The sequence below is a fragment of the Egretta garzetta genome, unplaced genomic scaffold (assembly GCF_000687185.1).
Source record: "Egretta garzetta isolate BGI_Z169 unplaced genomic scaffold, ASM68718v1 scaffold55, whole genome shotgun sequence".
Lineage (NCBI taxonomy): Eukaryota > Metazoa > Chordata > Aves > Pelecaniformes > Ardeidae > Egretta > Egretta garzetta.
The window spans coordinates 765,446-785,977 of record NW_009259863.1 but is presented as its reverse complement, the minus strand read 5'-3'; the positions used below and the strand labels follow the sequence as shown (position 1 = coordinate 785,977).

Below are 20,532 nucleotides of genomic sequence, written 5' to 3'. Positions count from 1 at the left end.
TGAATGTATAGGTTTATTCTGACTACCTAGCTCTGTGTCTTGACATATTAGCATGAGTTTATCCTGTCTTTGCTCAGTCAACCATCAAAAAAAGACAGGGTCACTGCTGTGCAACTCATTGACCAGAATACTTGAGCTCAGGTGACATGGTGAGATGGAGGCTGAAGGTTGTTATTAGCAAGGAAGAATTTCTTATTTTCACAAACAAGGAAGGAATGTATCTGGAATAATTCAGTTTTAGTTTATCCTCAGGAGGCTGGCATAACTGTGTTTGACTGGCTATGTACTTGGAACTTAGGGAAAGTTTATGTTGATCTCAACTGAGAGGAATGCACTCTTAGCATTAATTCTTCTGTATCAACAAGAGTTTAAAAAGGTGTGAAGTCTTGTTTATAACTTGTAATAACATTCTTGTCATTTAAGTCAGCAAACACATTGCATGCAGGAAGCAGATATTTGCAGAAAGGAGGACCAACTTTTATATATTCATCTTTAAACAGGACTATCCAATAGTTATTCCATAGTTATTTACCATAAAAATATTCCCTCAGCACTTTCAGCTATTTTAAATGCTTTTTGTCTTATTTTCATTTTAGAATCTTTCTACAGTTCAGATATATGAGAAAAAGGATTCAGTACTGTAGATGAACTGCTGCTTCTTATCAGAAAAAAAGTCCGGTTATGTAGTAGATTTCACAGTATTGCTGTAGTTCTTGGTTTCCTTCTACTAATTTCAGTTTACAAGTTCATTTCTAACTGAATGGCACTACAGTGGTCCATATACAACTTGAATATCTAATTGTGTTTGACATATATGTTAATCACCTGAGATCTTCTGCAGATAGAATATTTTTCTTTCAAGACACAGAAGCAACTAACTGTGGCTTAACAAGTTATTACACAACAGCCACAGGGCAATGGTGATTGATCCTATGATTCTATGTGGTGGAATGGCAGTGTTAGGTTAATGGTTGGACTTGATGATCTTCAAGGTCTTTTCCCACCTAAACGATTCTATGATTCTAAGATTCTAATGACTGTCAATTGTGCATTCTCTGTTCATGGCATATGGGAAACAATGAAAGTTACCTTAACTATGTGGTAGGCTATACCAAGCCACATTATTATACATTTGGAATTAACTATTAAACTTTTCAGTGTGGTGGCTTTTAACTCCAATTTTTCATTGCTTCTGAACAAAACATCAGAGAGTGGTTCCAAATCCATATGATCCAATATCTGTGCTTTGAGGTTTATTTAGGCAGCTCAGTCAAATCAAATGCATTTCCATTAAAGCAAGGCCCATCTCCTCTTAGCTTTTATCTCAAGGATAGAGAATATGCTATGACAAACTTAACAAAGGTAAAAACAACAATTTGCTTTGATTGTGCATGGCTGGGACAGATGGTATTTGTCTTATTTATGTGCTCTCAGTTGCATATTATATTCCTTTAAGAAATGATTAGGTGAAATAAAAGCCTCTGATAGGAGGTGGAAGCCTCCTTCCTCATCCTGCTCCTTGTCTTCTTCTTCCTCCTCCTCCACCTCCTCCTCCTCCTCCTCAGGACCAGATGAGCAGGCACAGGGAAAGGATAGTGTGAAAAAAACAGGAGCTTTTGCTACCACTCAGAGTCCCTGAATTAGCTGAAAGCGCAGACCCACCTGCAACGATACAACATGCAGTGGGAGAAAAGCTTTTAAACCATATTGCGATTCTGTATTAACTACTTGTTTTCAGTTTTCACTGTTTTTAAAAGTGAGTTCCTGATTTTAGTTCAAAGAATTAATCTCGACTTTTAACAGCCTTTTGAACTTTTTTTGAGAGCTAAAAACCTAAACAAATCCACCTCAGGGCTTTGGCCGATTTGGGGTCCCATTGCAGTAAACCATGAAGAGTTCTGAAGAAATGTACTAGAAGGTGGCTGAACTGCTATGAAGAAATATTCATCCTTTAATTTAAAAAAAAATATGTTAGACTGGAAGATTGGAGTGCCACAAGCATAACTGTCTTTAAAGGTATAGGTGGAATGTGGAACTGGAAATAGCGAGCAGTATTAGGAGATACATATTTCTATGGCAGATTAGGATTTTTTTGTAAAGGAAAATTTTCCCTTTGATGTGAAACAAATGTCCTTAAGAGCAGCAGACAAAAAATGGTTAAAGGAGACTCTCTTGTCAAAAATCAATCTTACAGCTTTTAGAAGATATTAATGAGGATACCAAATAATCTTGAAGTGCAGTGTGTTGTCATGGATGTTATTTGGAACTGACAGAAAATAAACAGAATTTTCAGCACAGGAAAAGCCACTTTTTGTTAATGTTAATTTTATGAATACCGATGTTTGATCAGTAATGTTCTAAATTATGCAGCTATCACAAAGTTATTTAGACTAGTCAAAGACAAGAAAATCTGAAGATCGCCAGGGGGTATAGCAAAATGAAAAGAAGAGGATATCCACTGGCAGATTGAATTCAGTGTTGACAGAGCATGTAAGAGGGAGTAGTTGAAATCATACATAATGTAGGAATCTAAAAGAATTCTGTAAAATCCCATGGTCACTTTTCAGCAGAGCTCAGAGAAAAGAACAGCATTAGTGTGCAAACAGAGCAGTCTAAAGGAAATACACATTTAAAAAAAAAATGTCAGTAGCCATTCAGTAGCTTGCAATGCCCTTTTCAGTTGAGAATATATGGTTGGGATTCACTTTACTTACTTTAAGCATCACGAAGTTTGCCAAAGTCACCCTAAGCTCCCTTATAGTCAAGGCAAACTACTGCTCAGGAAAGCGATTAATATCGTCTCAGACATCTAAAACAAGGGCATGCATGGGTTGCCTTCTGGAAGTTCTTCCACTGGCTATAAAGACAGCATAGTGACTAGCTCAGACTTGAATGGTTCATGCCATCTAAAGCAAAGAGGAGTGCTACTTTGTGAGTAAATAAAAGAGAGGTTCAGAGATGCGTGATAAAAAAAAATAACAGATTGAGAACTGGGATGATAAAATAAATATTTGAGAACAGATTGTTAAAAGGGACTAGATGTACACAACTGAAAAGTGAATGAAAAGAGAAACTAGGCTGACATCTCTATTTAATCTTGCAGGAAAAACAAAGATTCTTAACTATACATTAGCACATTTAATTCTGAATGAGCATGAGGCCAAGGTCTTAAAAGAGGAATAAAATAAAACCAAGTAGACATCTACATGGTGAATAGAGCAAGCTATGATATTATACGAAAAAATGAAGAGGTGTCAGCCATGTTTCGATGCATAAATCAGCTTCTAACTAACACCCTGTTATCTCTCTACTTAAAAAGGCTACTGTAACACTGGTACTCTGATGACTAATCTGATCCAGTATAGTAATTAACATATAATTTTTCATTTAAGACTTCATACTGAGCTGCTTTCATAAACTTTATAAACATTGGCAGAGAACAAAGCCTGATTTCTGCCTTCACAGGTAGTCTAGGATGCCATAGGGAAGAAAAATATTTAAAAATGGTGTCCATTGTCTTCTGGTTTTGCATAATTTCTTGTTCCCCCTTTGATCTTCCCTTCCATGCCCATATCCATTAAATTTGTACCAAAAGGTTAAATAAACCTGCACGCTTATAGAGTGTATACTAAAATTTTCCAGTCCTAGCTAGAGATATGTAGAAATTTTAGTGACCAAAGGAGCTTTCAGAAGATATACCTACTCTAGCTATAAGACACAAGCAATGGTACACATACTGAACTTTGGAAATCCTAGAAAATGAGCAAGTTGTATTTCTCTCTGTTACTGTGGATTCATTCACCTTTTCCCAAGGCAAGATTTTTAGGTCTTGTAAATTATAGATCCCGTTCATACTCTCTAGAAACCTCTCCACATTATATGGTTTGTTTACTTATCCTAATGGCATCTGCCTAGTCTGCTTATCTTTTTTATATCAGAGTGATGTGTATCTTAAATGCAGCACTTGAGATCCTCTGTCTCATATATCATAAATATAATACTGGCTTAAAATGTATCAAGAGACTGAATTGGTTTTAGCATTTGAAAGGGTCTTTTTTTTTTCAAATATATTAAAGAAGACAGGAAAAAAGCCACAGCATTGGTATTAACTTGTCCAAAGGTGTAAAGAAAGTGTCTGAAATTTTTAGTCAGAAAACAACTATTTTAATAATTACATACACATACATTGAGAATTAATTTGTTATGAAATTACTGCTTGTTCTGAGGCTGTGTTAAAGCACAGTATTGTGAAAATTAAAGTGGATTTTTGTGGCTAATAAAAATTCAGCTGGTAAAATTTCAACGTTTTCTCCCAATAGAAAGAAAATTGGACCTGTCAGACAAATGAAAATGCAAATTTCATAGAGTGGCCCCAACAGCCATTCAGATCTCTCACTTCTTTCCATCAAGTTATTCCAGAATACCTCATGTTTTCACAAAGCAAAATTTAAGGGTACAGCCTTTAAAGAACCATTGTGTGGATTGGATTTATTTTTAAGAAGGTGAACAAAAATCATTCCTTGTAGTATGTCATAGTTCACATGTAAATACCTCTGTAATGATTAATAATTATCTTTGGTTTTGTCAAGAACAAATTTTCACAAGGAAAAAATAAAGTGAAACTTACATGGGTTTGCAATCAAATACATTCCTAATAGACATAAAAACACAAGTCCCCTTTAATTCATGGAGTATTTATATTCTCTTCAGATTTCTACCTACCTTTTGAATAAGTAGTAAAATACACATCAAAGTAAGCAACATTTGGCTAACAATCTTTTCTTATATCTTGTTACATAATCTTACTATACAGACTTTTGCCAGTTTCCATTGTCCAATATCCCATTTCTCCTCAGAAAAGCCTAAAAGCATCATCTTCCCATTTCAGGCTAGGACTTTGCAGCTGTGTCTACAAAGATGAATTAAAAAGACCAAAATGCAGGCTTGAGAATTGTCTCATAGTTGTCCATACTGTTTAATTCCTGACACCTTCCCAAACCTTGCCAAGGCATGGTTCAGGGGGTAGTCCAGGGAGAAACCAGTCCTGGTAGGCATAATTAATGTTTTTGTCATTGCACTGTGGTGCATAGTTGGTCACATTCTGTTCTTGGATAGTGAGCATGTTGGTCAGAGCAGTTCTGCCTTCTGCCCACCGTTCTTTTCATTCATGACTTTGGCTCCTGGTCCTAATCCTCTGTTTTGCACTCAGATGTGGCCCACCAGTCTTTCCTGCCCCAAACCTGTACACTGCTGGTAGAGCAGATGCTCTGTTACATATAAGTGGGCATGTGTCACATTTCTTTCTTCACTCCTCAAAAAAATCCTTCAGCTCCCAAGATTCATACACAGCCAGTGTCACTCTCCTGTTTCCCTATTCTTCATTTGCTTGACCATATGTAGCAATCTTTTGGTGGCTAAAGGCTACCAGCAGAGACATTTTTCAGAGAAAAATAGACAAAAGAATAGGAAAACTACAGAGCAAGGTCAATTGAAATTTTTTTATACCTTTATATATTTATATTTTATATACCTTCTGCTCCATATATATTCATTTTATCTCCTTTGCAGCAGCCTCAGCAATTCCTCGATCAGATCAATATGTTCGCTTTCAGAAGACTCAAGCTTTCTCCACTGATTAAAGGGGAAAAACTTCATGCACACTTTGAAGGTCTAGCTCATTGCAGCATCTGACTTAGTGCCTGAAGTAAACGATCGAGAGCTCATATTTCTTTCCCAGTATCAAATAAGCTTATTAAATGACTCACATTCCCTGAAAACTTAGCTGTGAACAGCGCATAAAAGAGTAGATTTTTTCTTTCTTTTCTAAAACTGCACACTCAGTGATTCTGAGGAAATATGGCTCTCAGTTACTTAATATTAAAAATTACTAATGTCAAAGGAATGTCTATATGAATCTTTATCAAAGAATCTTCACAAATGTGGATAAAAATCTAACTTAATTCTGTGACTACATTCTAAGTAATAGTCATAATTCAGTATTTAGTTTCTTGTATATGATTTATTAATTATCCTTAAGGGTAAAGCTAAATAAATTAACCATTCAGTACTTTTAAATGGATGCTAGAGGAAGCTGGAATAATCCAAGGTGTTTACCCTTGCTACCTCATATTAAGTAAGATACAGTGGACTAAAAGGTTCTAAAGAAATGGAAACTATAAACCTGCAGACATCCAAGCTTCAATCTAATTAAAAAAAACCCCTTCAACTGAAACAGAAATCAGTGACTGCAGCCAATTTGCGAAAATAACTTTTTATAGCATTTAATTATATGTACCTTAGATTCTTGTATCATTCCTAAATTTCTACCTTTGTTAACTCCTTTCTGAATCATTCTGTTTATAGGCCCTTTTTTACAAGAGCAATTAAAGTTGGCATTTTCTGAAGGAATCATCTGGTTTATGACAGGTCATTTTTTAACAGGTGCACTTAAGTGTTGCCCTGAGAAATTACATATCTGAGTTTATTTACTCCTTTGCCTTGGACAGCTGCATCTTTAGGTAATTCCAATTCTAACAATTTCCAAGTAGAATGATGCTTAAGGGGATAGAAATCAAGTTTGTGGTGGTAGCTTTGAGTTAACAGAGTAAATGCACACCCAAGAGTGCATTATCATTTCATATTAAGGTAGTGCCAAGAGGCAACAATTATATGCAGTGAAGTGTAGTGTCAAGATATTTCAGCCAATACAGTCCTCCCCTTAAACAGGGGAGGCACCGGAGTGTCACAGTCTGATAACGATGTAGTTCTGAACAGACTGATGACTCACTCTGGGATTTTGTGTCCCTGTAAGGCAGTCACCACAAGAGCATCCAGCCATCATCTGGTGGTACATCAGGTAGAGGTGGTCAGCTAGGGATGGTGTGGCTGAATTTTAATGAATTCTACAGGGGTTTATTACTCACTCACTATTGAAAATGAAAGAGGGGAAATTAAATAGAATTAAAGTAAAAACTTGCAAAATAAAAATTAGTTAAAATAGGAATGAAGACAAAGAATCATACTTTCAGCTCGTAAAAATTAGCAAAAATCAGTGGAAATAGACAGATTTCCTATCTGAGACTCTGGAATCTACAGACAATACTACTTACAAAGAGTGCTACTACTTAAGAGACAGCTGTTACCACTGCATTTTACTTGCAGTGTGTCAGAGAGAGTTATTACCCAAAAATGAGCTCCATTGTGAATGTGGAGGTAGCATGGTTTATACCAAGTTAAGGATGTGGCATACCAGCTGCCAAAGTTTGTTTTCATTTTCCTGCTTTTCAGGGAAAAAAGAAAACCAAACTGTGTCCAGTTCTGGGCTCCCCAGTTCAAGAAAGATGAGGAACTCCTAGAAAGAGTCCAGAGGAGGGCAACTAGGATGATAAAGGGACTGGAGCATCTCCCCTACGAGGAAAGGCTGAGAGAGTTGGGCTTGTTCAGCCTGAAGAAGAGAAGACTGAGAGGGGACCTTATCAACACATACAAATATCTTAAGGGCAGAAGTCACGAGGATGGAAGCAGTCTGTTTGCAGTGGTGTCCAGCGACAGGACTAGGGGCAATGGGTGCAAACTGAAACATAAGAGGTTTCAGTTGAATATGAGGAAAAACTTCTTTACTCTAAGGGTGACAGAGCACTGGAACAGGCTGCCCAGGGAGGTTGTGGAGTCTCCTTCTCTGGAGATATTCAAAGCCCGCCTGGATGAAGTCCTGTGTAGATTGCTCTAGGAGAACCTGCTTTAGCAGGGGGGTTGGGCTAGATGATCTCCCAAGGTCCCTTCCAATCCTTGTGATTCTGTGAAATAATAAAAAACAACCCAAACAAAGCCCCAAGTCTAAAACCCAAGCCAAACCACAACAACAAAAAACCCAACCAACCAAAAAAAAAAAAAAAAACAAACCAGAAAAGCGAGGGAAAGAACTCTGTCTAGAATATTGGACAACCCAACCTGCTGTGTTGAAAAAGTATATATTTCCTCAGTGATGACTGTAGGTTTTAATTCCAAATAGCAGTACAGATCTGCCTCTTTCAAACTGCATAGTCTGAAAGTAACAAAACAATTAAGGTAACAAACTGGATAAGTATTTTTCATTTTTCAAGTCAGTTTTCTGACAGTGTTAGTGGATTATTAATATCAGAAAAAAGTATTTTTTTGCTAAATAATTCTTTTGGCAGTGGAATTATAAGGTACTGTTCAGATCAAACTTCATAGAATCATAGAAACACAGAAACATTTAGTTTGGAAAAGAGCTTTTAAGATCATCGAGTCCAACCATTGACCTAACACTGCAAAGTCCACCATTAAACCATGTCCCTAAGTGCCACTTCTGCACATCTTTTAAATACCCCCAGGGATGGGGACTCAACCACTTCCCTGGGCAGCCCGTTCCAGTGCTTGAAAACGCTTTCAGTGAAAAAGTTTTTCCTAATATCCAATTGAAACCTCCCCTGGCACAACTTGAGGCCATTTCCCCTTGTCCTATTGCTTGTTGCCTGGGAGAAGAGACCAACACCCCCTCGCTACAATCTCCTGCCAGGCAGTTGTAGAGGGCGATAAGGTCTCCCCTCAGTCTCCTTTTCTCCAGGCTAAACAACCCTAATTTCCTCAGCCACTCCTCAGAAGACTTGTGCTCCAGACCCCTCACCAGCTTTGTTGCCCTTCTCTGGACACACTCCAGTGCCTCAATGTCCTTTTTGTAGTGAGGGGCCCAAAACTGAACACAGTACTAGAGGTGCAGCCTCATCAGTGCTGAGTACAGGGGCACCATCACTGCCATGCTCCTGCTGGCCACACTATTTCTGATACAAGCCAGGATGATGTTGGCCTTCTTGGCCACCCGGGCACACTGCTGTCTAAAACCATGTAAACATATACAAATATAATTCTGAGTAAATATGTTTGCGCCTGTGTAATGTTTTTTGGTTTTTTAATATGGAGAGTTGGACTTCAGTATATGGACCAAAGGTACTATGGATATATCTGCAATTCTGTTAAGATCAGACTGTATAATGGTAACAGAGCTAACAGTGTCAGCAAGATCAGTTCGAAGCATCCCAAAGCATTCGTGTACTGGGTTTGCTTAAAATCAAGAACAGAGTCTGAAAGTTATGAAGTGTGTTTTGTGATTTCTGAACCTATAAGTTCACTCATTTCATAAGTCTTCTTTGTTTTGGTTTGGTTTCTCTTGACTTCAGTTTGGGAAATGGTCTTATAGAAAAGATGTTTGATCTCATTTCATGACTGACTTTCATATAATCTGTGGGTCAAACCTTATGCTGTTCTTTAATGACCATTATTTTGTGGATTTTTTTTCTAAGTTATAAGGTCTTCCACTTCTAGTGCCAATTGCATTAGTTAGTAGCAATGTTATATGCAATTTTTTGCAATACATTCTCATTAAAATCTTATGGCCTCATGCTATCTTCTGTTACTCAGTAGTCAAATATCTTGAAAGGAGGTAGATTTCAAGTGATCTATGGGAAAATAGCATACTAGTATAGCAACTTGTCCAGAAAATCCTGTCCCTGGTCCTGTTGTAGAGCAGCATAGCTAGAATGTGAGCTGATCTCAAAGGCAAATGCCTGGAAACCCATTCATATGTGTATAAGTGGTGCCCTTTGGTGAAACATATTTCCTCCCTATATTGGCACCAAAATCTCATTTCCAGTAGAGCAGAGGAATGAAAAGAGACTGGCCTCCCCAAGGGGAAGAATCTGTGAGACAGTCAGGATGATTGGATCTTCTGGGACTGGCAGGCAGGCAGGCTGCTGCATCTGCACATACAAGAATTCTCCCATTTCTGTGGGAAACATTTATCAAAAATACAGCAAGCTGATTCCCTCCTTTCTCATTTTTACCTCAAGAGGGTACAATATGTTCATAAAGATTAAAGAGAATGTCTCGTTTTGCCATTAGGTATCTTAGATTGTTCATTGCAGAAGCATAGAATGAATGTTTTTAATGCTCATTTAGCTTTGAAAATTGCATCACTATCTAGGCAATGAAAAATAATGGTCTCCATTCACAGTCAACAACGCACAAAGAAAAGTTAATTTCTGCAAAATGACTGTCATTTAACTTTGCCAAATTGAACTTATACCTGTTTCTTGGATGAATAGTTCCACTACTGGAAAACATGGCTGGTGATTTTATACTGCATCATCTATTTTACATTCCTGGTTGTACTTAGAAATAATTTTCAGAAGTTAAAATTATAGATATCCAAACCTCTCATAAACTGAAATGATAGAGACTGCACATCAATAGGGTAAGACATTCAAATATGGCACTAGTTCATCTACTTAGAAATGGTATTCAGCAGCAGAGCTCAGAGGAGTTTGAGGTGTTTATGTTTATACAGTTTATCATTTTACTTGACAAGACGTTAGAGGGAGTTTGCTGAATATATGTGTTTGTTCTTTGAATGTGCTTGAAGCATGCATTTAGGAATTTTATTTTAAAGCTTGGAAAATAAGGAGGCAAAAAATGTAGGAATGTGACCATTTTTCCTTCTTGTAGGCATTTGTTAGAATATTTTCTTCTGTTCATAATTTTGTTAATCTTTAAATTATCTAACAGCATATTTATTCATGAGCTTTTTAATGTATGGTTTGAGGGAGTCTCTGTTTAATGAGTCACATGCATGCTTTTTATGGATTTTTCTTTCTATGGATATAATTGCTATTGATAACACCAGCTGCTGGATCCAAATTTTTACCTGTCACTCAGCATTCTCTATGCTCACATTAATCTGCATTGTCACTGGTTTTAGCAGTCTTTAAAGTCTCTCCTAGCTATAGCTGGACATGAAATGGGAATGTTCAATCTGTAATTTTTTTAGATTTCATGCTTCACATGAATAAAGCCAAACCTTCCATTGAAACAGCTTACATAAAGTTATGTTACCTCCCAGCTGTGGTGGACAGTTATCACAGGCTGTCTGACAAGCTAAGAATTGCTAAATTGCCAAAACACTATTTTATTTCTTCACAGCATTTGAACATCTTGTTGGAACAAAACATTAGGACTCCGTGTTTATTGTGCCATCTTAATCTTTCATGTTGAAATACTTTCATTTAGTATATAAATGGGTAGGATTTTATTCATTCAGATCAAGTCTATAGTATATTGAGGTTTGGGCTAAAGAGGAAGATGACTCTGTAGTTGGTGGCTAGGGTTTTCTCAGGAATGTAAGAAAAGCAAGATCAAGTTACTGTTCCAGTGAGGTTTCTTTGTTCTCAGATAAATCATTTGGGCTCAGGCTGAATTTAATCGGTTACAGCAAGAACTAAAAATGAAGGAAGGCATAATATAAAAATTCCATAAACATAACCTAAATATAGTAGGTCATTATTAAAAATCTCAAGGAATTACTTACTAAAACATACTTGCAGGTTCTGTTTAAGGGCTTCCATGCCCCTCTTATCCTATCGTGTACATAATTTCTAATCTTATATGCCTCTGTTGATTAATAAAATTTGCTTATTCCTATTAATGTGATTAAATTAGCTGTTTCACTTAACTGATTTTACTTATATTGCTTATGCTAAATTCTAATCAGTTCCATTTTTAATGTTTATGTATATGTTTGCGTAAGTTTTGGGAAAAGATTTCTGCTATGTCCAATTAATTTCTTGCTCCAAGCAGTGCAACCAGTATGTTGTCTCAGCACATGCATTGAAAGTCTCATTTGCTGAATGATGACATTGAGCACCTTTTGAAAATGCTTCATTACCATTCAAATGTCCCTTTGCAATAAACAGTATAACTGTAGAACTCAAGCGTTTAAATCATCAAGATTTAATCAATATCTACATTTCATATCAAGATAGGTACAGATTATGCTGTCCACATCTGTGCTTCTGCAAAAAAGTTACTCTTTTGAAATATTATAGAATCACAGAATCATAGAATCATTAAGGTTGGAAAAGACCTCCAAAATCATCAAGTCCAACCATAAACCCAACACCACCATGCCTGCTAAACCATGTCCTGAAGTGCCAAGTCTACACATTTTTTGCACGCCTCCAGGGATGGTGACTCCACCACCTCTCTGGGCAGTCTGTTCTGATGCTTGACCACTCTTTCAGTGAAAAATTTTTTCCTAATATCCAATCTAAACCTCCCCTGGCATGACTTGAGGCCATTTCCTCTCATCCTATCACTTGTTACCTGGCAGAAGAGACCAACACCACCCACCTCACTACAACCTCCTTTCAGGTAGTTGTAAAGGGGTGATCAGGTCTCCCCTCAGCCTCCTCCAGGCTAAACAACCCCATTTCCCTCAGCCGCTCCCCATAAGACTTATGCTCCAGACCCTTCACCAGCTCTGTTGCCCTTCTCTGGACATGCTCCAGCACCTCAATGTCTTTCTTGTGAGGGGCCCAAAACAGAACACAGTATTTGAGGTGCGGCCTCATCAGTGCCGAGTACGGGGGCATGATCACTTCCCTGCTCCTGCTGGCCACACTGTTCCTGATAGAAGCCGGGATGCTGTTGGCTTTCCTGGTCAGCTGGGCACACTGCCAACTGATGTTTAGCTGCCTGTCAGCCAGCACCCTCAGAACCTTTTCTGTCAGGCCAGTTATCATTTATCAGTTATTATCAAATAACTGAGCAACCTTACACTGACCTTTAACTTTGTTCTTCTTTCGTTCAGTTTAGAAATTTTGCTATGAATGTTTGCCACCAGAGTACAGTTAGTTTGGTTTCCAATAAAGCACCATTTAGATGTTTTGGGATTAGGGACAAAAAAAACATTTAGTACATCAAAAATATTCTATAAAAGCAATAGCACTTCTAAAAACTACACAGAACAGAGAGGGAAAATAACTAAAGGGGGGAAAAAAAAACAATTTTCTTTTCAGCATCCAGTAAAATACTCTTTGTTGGGTAACAATGCTATAATCAGGGTATGGTGGGGAAAAAAAAATAAAATGGCATTTTTTGATTGTCTTGTTATCCAGGGAATGATTTGTACTAGGAAAGCCACCTTGGCTGTGGATTATAATTTGTAAGTGGTCAAATACTATTGGAAGGCAAGAAATATTCTTTTTTTTTGCTATATCCTAGATCTGACTGAGGAGATAATAACAGTTACCCCAAATATGGCATGGCAGTAATAGCAAAACTGGACTCGAATGTAGAATACTTGATGCTGAATGATTTTGCAACACTAAAAACATAGATTATTTTCAAAAATATTTGCAGAAGTTTTCAGTAAATTAATAGCTTCTCAGGCATGTAAATTCAGTGACTCTATGTTAGTGCTTTCAGGTACAGGAAATTAATTGAAGCAACTGTGTTGTGTTGTTGGGTGCCAAAATCTGTAGTTCAGCAGAAAACAAAAATTCCATCCCTGCTTCTTATTTTCATATTTCAGGTTAATAATATTCCATTTAAAAATAATTCACCATGATTTTTTATGAAATAACATGAGCAAACAGTCTGGAGTAAACTCTTCCTTTCCACTTTATGTCACATATATAATTGTGTTTTCTGGAGTATTGCACACTGTAGAATCAAATTTTAACTTTATAGAGCTTCTACCTACAGGCAATATTTCCAGGAAATAAGAGATAGCTAGCCAAAGCAGTATAGTTTCAGTTTGGGAGACTCCTATTCTGCATATAAGTTTCATAAATATACTGCAACAAACAGCACAAGAAATTAAAGAAATAACAATAGCAATAAAACCAAAATTTGTATTGAAATAAGTGTAGCAGAAAATAGGTTGCAGATAGGATGTAGTGTCAAAGAGATAGCAGAGTCATATCAGGTGTATATGTTAGTAATGCAAATGTTGCAGAGCCAGGTATGATGATGGCTCCTTTTGATGGCACCTGTCATGCCTCAGGAAAACCAGAGATGTTTTCTTATTCACAGTAGTTTCTACAGAATAGCTGTCCACAGTGGTAGTTCTCTACTGCATGTAAAAGCAAAACTGAAGGCACTGTAAGGGCATCTGAAAAGTCAGTCTGAATCCAAATAGACTTTTTAAGAATTAGAAGCTGATCTTCTGCAGGTATACTGCTATATTTTATCTTGAATTAAGTATTTTGACTAGATTCTATGAGTAGCTTTGGCACTGAGCTCAGGAATAATGTGCTTGTACTTTATGTACTTGGTTACAGGCAAGGGTTAATCCAATATTCCTAAAATGCAGTTTAAGCTCTTTATGCAATATATACAAAATTCAGATGATTTTTAAAACCCTGAGAAGGCAACCCAAGCAACCCTAATTAGGCATGTCTATCTTTCTCTGTCAACTGCACTCAAAATTAATGGACATATTATGTACCCAAATTCAGACAAGGGAAACAGTAATGGTGTAAAATTGACTTAGCTGACTAGTTGACTGTTGGGTTTCATTCCTTTCTTAGCTGCTTGGATCTTTTTGATTCCTCCTCCCACAACTTTGATAAATGTGAAAAACCTCTTGTTTGGGGTGAGTGGGAGGGAAGAAGCAGGGGATGCTGGAGATGAGATGACCAGAATTGGCTAACAAGAGCTGAGCACAAGGTCCACATGCCATAGTGATTCATGTGATTACGTTATAGCAGCTCATAATAACCAAGCTCTGTCATTCTTTATAAGCCCAATTTTCTAGTTAGATGTTTTTAAAGCATCTCCTCATTATGCAGTTGTTTTATTGAAATGACCATAATAACTCTGAGATATTTCTCCTGAGTTATTAAAGTTAATTTAGAATTCAACAATGTGAACAAGTAAATCAAACAGTCTAATTAGTATTACTTACTACTTATATTGGATAGTGTCTATATGTGCCGCTGAGGTACTGAGTTTTTGTTGTGCCATGCATGATGTAAACAATCTAAATAAAGTATGTGTGCATTATCCTGACAATTAAATTTCATGGTGCCCCAGGACAACTTTTTACAATCCCTTAAGCAAATCTTAATCTACTTTATCTCCTCCATGGAGAACATTCAAGATGAATTAGATGTGCCTCCAGAAAACAAAAACCTAGTTATGAATTCCTGTGAGGAAGGTTAGAATCACGGCTTGAACATGAAACTGAGACACAGGACACCTGTGTTTCTGTAACAGTTTTGTTTCAGATGTTCTGTATGACTCTGCTCAAGTGTGTCTTGGAGGCATTTACTGGGCAGACTTTGCAGCACCTGCTTATCAGGTGCTGGGATCAGAGAGAATCAAGAGTGGCCTGCTCTGTCAGAGAAACCAGAAGATAGCAGGGCATGCACAGTGGCCTTGCTGGAAAAGGCAAGGTCCCACAGCATCCAAACAAGAAGAGCAGAGGAGGTCTGTGATGGTAGCCAAGCTCAGTTAATATTCCAGATCACCAGAGTCCATAGTGATGAGGCGGATCTGACATCAAGCCAGGAAGTCAAATCACAGTCTCAGGAGGTCAGGATCAAGTCCAGTGGTGGTATTCAGTCCAGTAGTCTCCAGGCAAGGCCACAGTGAAAAGGCAGGTCCAATGCCACTTGACCTTGACACCAAATCCACAAGTCAAGGTTCAGACAACCAAAATATATGGACATGCACAGTCACAACTGATTCAGCTTAAGTGTAGCTCCCAAATGAAGGGGAGCAGACCCCCACTTCTCACAGCCCTTTTCACAGTAGTCAGATCTAAGTTACAAAGTTGCATCATATCAGAGCTGATTTTAAGCATGGACAGCTAAAGCTGTAGAGACATGTGTGATGGGGGTGCACTGGTTTATGACAGCTTGGTCTCCAGCTTGAAAACAAAACTCAGAATGGAGTCTCTCCTCCACTACAGAAGTAAGTTGATGACCAGAAAATGCTAAGCTTATGACTGAATTCTTTCTGTCTCTGAAGTTACTAGAGTCAAGAATTTAGTAAAGCACTAATTTGAGACATCTCTCAGTTATCTGGGATGAATCAAGCAAACCTGCCTTTCTTCTGAACCCTTGGGTTACGTGTTGTGCCTGTTGTCAAATGAGTATTCAAATACGGTTTTGCTCCTCCTTTCCTCCTTGATAGCTCAGGTTTTGGTGGTGATGGTCTTGAATCCTAATGGGTATTCTCCTCCAAGGGGAGGAAGGTATGGTTTATAATTCCTTCAGATGGAGATCTCCTCTTCAGAGTGGGACCTGACTGCATGCAGATCTTCCTAATTCAAGTACTCAAAACATTGAATCAGTAGTCTAACAAGCAGTGCTAGACCAAAAATGTTTTTTTTTTCTAACTTGGCCAGGTTTTAAAAAAGAAAGCAACTGCAGATGAGTTTGATCAAGGGACCAGTCTGGTCAATAAATATAACTACAGACTTGGGCTTTTTGAGGATCTTACCCGCTGCTCTGTCTAATTTCTTGATCTTAACAAGCAGAAGTATAAAGAAAGCACTGAGATACTGTGATTGGAACACTTCTGGAAACTCACATGGAGAAATTTGTACATGCCTAGTGAATTGCTATAAAAATGAGGGTCAGCTGCAAGTACTTCCTTCATATCTACTGTTTTGCAGGATATGGTTTGTTATAACAGTGACATCATTTAGGTTTAACTGGACACTTCCATAGTATTAATGCTCCAAAATTCTATGCCAGAGTAATTTACAGTTCTCTCAGTTTTCATTTTCTCATAGTTGTATCTGGAAGTTCTTCAAGATGCCATTTTTTATGATTAAAAAAGCTGTTCAATAATAAAATATAATAGAGAACTGTTTTTCGACTGCTACAAAAAGCTGTGATTAGAAACATATATTGATTCACATTCTTTATTTTGTTTCCTCTGTGTGTGGCTTTTATACATCAAATCTTCTATCTCCATGTCTGAGAATTCACTTCGATATCCTGCATATCTTAGTTCACATCTTTCTAGACTTCTGAGAGATAGAATTTGGTTGTCATTTCCCTAGAGGTAAGATAATGGCCATCTTTCTTTTGCATCAATTTCCTGCTTCTGGGAAGCAATCATTCTACCTCTACTCTTCATCTCCCCAAGCAATTAATGTTGAGGGAATATTTTTATCAATTCCCTGCTAATGATTTTCATGTCCGTTCACCCCCTTGCTGATCTCTTGTCCTCTGTTCAGTCCTCTCTGTCTATCTTTTAATAGTTCTTAGTGGATATCTAATCATCAGTAGACCAGATAAATAAACATATAAATTATATACCTTCCTCAGCTTTTCTTCTTTCTCCCTTTCTCTGATGACAGCTTTGCCATTCCCGTCTTCTGAGCTCACTACCTTAACATTACCTTCAGTCTCTCTCTTTTTCTCTCATTATCAGCTAGAATCACCAGCACAGACACTTTTTTTTCTGCACCTTCCCTGTGCAGTCAGTCTAAAATAATGTTGCAGGTGGCCTTGCCCCCTCAGTATTACCACAGTTTACACCTTTATGTCTGTAACATTAAAACTCATGCACTTAAATGCCAATTCTGTCTCCTGTATCAGCCTCCACCTTCTGTCTTGCTTTATGCTGAGTCTTTCTTTTCCTTGAGAAGTGCTTTATGACAAGGCAAGAGTTGCTAAGGGAGACTTTAGACTCAGTAACATGAATGCACAGTAACACTCAGAGAAATGGAAAAAATAAAGCTCTTTCAGAAACACAGAGTACCTTTGGCTGTTTGCGTCTTCATCTTCTTCAGTATAACTCCCAGAAGATGGACTCTAGCTAATGAAGTACAGCCTCCTACCATGTTTTGTTTAAAGCATTGTCTGAATATTTCAGGAAGCATTCCATTTATCATGAGAACACATTTTCTTCTGACTGCTCATAAAAAAAAATGATTACATTTTCACTAGTTCACTTGGGTTTTCTTCAAAACTGTGATTCAGATTTGTAAATTTGAAAGTGATTTTGTTCTTTACATGCCACATTGGCCAGCTGCAAATGGTCATATTCATCTTACAGCACACATTAATAGTAAGCAAATAGTAACAATGACTAAAAATTATAAAAATGCTAGCATGATTATTTTTTCCACTGGGGGGCATGCAGAAGTAGCATCTGGAACATGAACAAATTCTATGATGCTATGGCCATTTCTATAAACTAACTCTTTCTCAGGGAGTAAACTTCAATAGTTTGCAGGTTTTTTTTAAGAAAGCTTTTATTGTCCATAACAACAGTTCTTAATGCTCTAATTACTGTTTGAGTTTTTAGGTTTTTATTTTCCATTTTTATTTCCATACCTGGAACTGGGAAGGATTTGGAAGAAGAATTGTAATCTTATGCTTTACCTATTTTAATTTTATCAAGCTAGATTATTTGTGATAACAAATGTGCAATCAGAAACTACTCAAGAGAATGCATACACCTATGTGGTATTTCATGAGTTTTTGAAATTAGTCTTTTTTTTAAAATTACATAAGTAGCAGAAGAGATCTGAGTGATTATTAAATGCATCCTGATCATTGCTTGAAGTCATGCTGCTTTCTAACTCATCCTAAATGTTATACTGGTCATATTACTGATATGGTAGTGTATTTCTAGCATTTGTTATAGGCTTTTGGGAGCATATTCAGGCATCATAGAGTTATGTGACTGCTCCTGTGTTACTTATTCTTCATATTGTTTAAAGGACTGCAGTGGCTTGCAAGCTCAAAATAGAAATGAATTCACTAATTCCCTAAGGTTCTTATGACTGATAAATGTATTATTTTAAACAAAAAGGGTAACAGATACCTCTCTTCCCCATTGCATTGTCTACAGAATACAGAAGGGAAATATTCAGACATCACTGTTAAGGTAGCTTCTTGATTAACCTAAAGCATTATTCTTAACCTTCAATCAGCAAGCCCATTTAAGGCACAGTTTGCTTGACACCAAAGGAAGGACTCAAACAGGACTCGTGCAGAACTCATGCCTGATTAGTGAAAATATCTTTGAAATGTCTGCTTCTACTTCTGCCTATACCAAAAGAGTGTCTTGCTGCCCAAAGCTTGAATAGTCAGAGGGAAGCTACTATGGGCTGATGAGCTTCAGGAAAGCAAGCGTACAGCAGGCTTCTAGGGACATCCCTCTCGGGTCTGCCCATGGAGCAGTAGGGCGTAACAAGTTTCTAATTTAAGAAGATATCATTTCTGTGTTGATAGTCATAAGAAGTAGTAGATCTGTTAAGTTATGATTTCTTAGGAGCATTTTTCTGACCATAGTTTGATGTTAGTTCACTGTGGGGAGATTTCATGAGTACTTTTTTCAGAAGGAAAATTACCCAGTTGTTCCGTTTATATCCATATAAGAGGATGTTAGTTCACCACAGTCCTTCTGTTATACGTAATCTCACGGGTGGCAAGGGTGGATTTATCTTTGTACCGAGAGAAGGATTTTAAAGGAGACATCAAGCCTGCTCAGATTCAGAGTTACATAGCAAATCTGGAGATCTGCAAATTTGTGTCCCTGAAAAGGGGGTTCACCATTTGTGTTTGTTGCAGATTGTCTTTAAAATGATGGAGTCTAAGTGGATAGAGCAAATCTGTTATGAATATCATCTTCAATATGTCCATCTGGCTCTTTGATGATGATCCAGGCAAGACTTTGTTCCACGTGTATACAATATGAGCTGACTTAAATAATCATAATAAGCTCATTTATTCTATAAAAACCCAAAGGTTTTACATTTAGGGTCAACAGAATAATTCTAAAATGTATAACTATGATTCTAATTGGGTCTTCTTAACAGAGATGTTTGCAGAAATACTCAGTGTTCTGAATTTTAATACAAAAAATAATTTAATATTCTTTATTCTGAACATCTGTGACAATGGCAGTTCTATTCCTTACTATTTTACCCAGAAATAAATTTAGCAATAGCTGTCCCAGAAAGGCAGTATAATATCCTCTGTCTGAAAAGACAAAACCTGTTGTGTGATGAACTCAAGTTTACTAAATGCTGATTAATATATGCCTAGTATGCTGCCTATGGACAAGTCAAAATAGGACAGGAAAAGAACGAATGATGCTACTAATATGCATAGCCATTCTCTGTTGTCTGTGACTGAAATTCAGCCAAATTCAGAGTTCTACTTTCTTGCTCTGACAAGGAGGGTTAAGCAAAGTTGATATCTTATGCTAATCCCATAGATTTCTGTATCTGGTTTTCTAATTCAGTCAAGGTACTGATGCCTTTTAAGACAATTAATTCCCATTCCTCCGTATCTTAAGTGATTGTAAATTAGGGATCAACATAGTTACTGTGCTGTAAAGCGTAGCAAACCCAGAATGTTATCTTTCATGAGAAAGGAGACTCAGAACCAGTGTTGTATCCTCCTTTGTAAATACATCAATGCTACAGAATTCTGACTCAGATTTTGGGGGTCTTTTCTAAAGGTTTTGATTCAGTGTTTGATAAGGATAAGGATCAGCTGTTTAATTCAGCTTGTGTTGTAATTTTAAAACCTAAATCTCCACTGTGAGAGATGAAGTTGTGTTTAGTCCATGAGCAAATGTCCAGTTGTTTTTTTGTCATGTCCTTCATTGAATCTGATTTCCTATTCTAAAGTGATAATAATTATTCAAGGGGGTGATTCTGAAATGTTGCCAATTTTTGTTCAACACAGGAGGCTAATGGGT

At 37.2% G+C, this 20,532-nt stretch overlaps 1 protein-coding gene across 1 annotated transcript in view; it reads left to right on the top strand.

Annotated features, from left to right (window-relative positions):
* ADGRB3 (adhesion G protein-coupled receptor B3) overlaps positions 1 to 20,532 on the top strand; it is a 477,601-nt gene that overhangs the window by 238,003 nt on the left and 219,066 nt on the right. The window lies entirely within an intron of this gene.